This window comes from Triticum aestivum, chromosome 3B (assembly GCF_018294505.1).
Source record: "Triticum aestivum cultivar Chinese Spring chromosome 3B, IWGSC CS RefSeq v2.1, whole genome shotgun sequence".
Taxonomy (NCBI): Eukaryota; Viridiplantae; Streptophyta; class Magnoliopsida; order Poales; family Poaceae; genus Triticum; species Triticum aestivum.
In genome coordinates this window covers 146,870,274-146,871,324 of record NC_057801.1, presented here as the reverse complement: position 1 = coordinate 146,871,324, position 1,051 = coordinate 146,870,274, and positions in this window count along the sequence as shown.

The following is a 1,051-nucleotide window of genomic DNA, read 5'->3' as shown; positions in this document are numbered from 1 at the left end:
GTCTCCCCTTTCCATTCTGCAAAACCTATTCATCTTCATACTCCATCCATACTCAACCTGCTCTCCGTCTCAACGTTTGGGACCCGATGATGTCGGAGGCTTTTCCCGAGCTTCACGCGTTGGTTAGGGCGGTGCGCGGCCGGGGGCAGGGGCGTACCCACATTCAGGTTCTCGGGTGCACAGGACACGGGTTGCAAAATTGTGTTCCTTGGTAATTTTGTATATAGTGTAGTGTGTGACACCCTGTTTTTAGATGTAAAGTATGAGTGATTTTACACTGGGACATCTGGTTATTTTCTCTCGGGATCCGCCCCTGGCCGCCGGAGGACCAGGGGCGGATATGGGCCCCAGGCCCCCAGGGCCCAGGCCCGGGGCGTGGCTTTTTTTTAGTTATTGCTCCACCTAGGTTGTTTTCGAATTGGGCCCGGGGCTTAGCCCAACTAATAGCCAGGGCCCAGCCCAACACACTCACACAGGCCTCGTCCAGGACTTCCGAAATCACTAGTTAAGGAGTACTCCTTGCGGAGATTACTCCAACTTCTTCCGGTTGCGACAAGTGGCGCGTTGCATGTGCGCCACTTGTCGCAACCTGGGAGTTTTTCTTTAAAAAAAAATTGTTTATTCAAATCGTTTTATCTCTTAAACCGTGCGTCCAAATCTCGAACCGCTTTCGCCGTTGGATTCCTCGCATCGAGATCTTCAAAACTAGATCCCATGTTGATAGGTTTTGACGAACTTTTTTTCACGAAAAAACCGGATGAAAAAACCCGATGAAAAAACCGAACCGGAAACACGGATTTTTTTCCCTTTCCGAAAAAGGCACGCCCGTGCCTCTGACGAAATCATAACCGTGCCTCTCGCGAAAGCAAAACCGTGCCTCTCGCGAAATAAAAAAAACAGAAAACGCGTTTTTTCCCTTTCCGAAAGAGGCACGCCCGTGCCTCTCGCGAAAAGTACAACCGTGCCTTTCACGGAAGCAAAACCGTGCCTCTCGCGAAAGAAAAAAAAACAAAAAACACGTTTTTTCCCTTTCCGAAAGAGGCACGCCCGT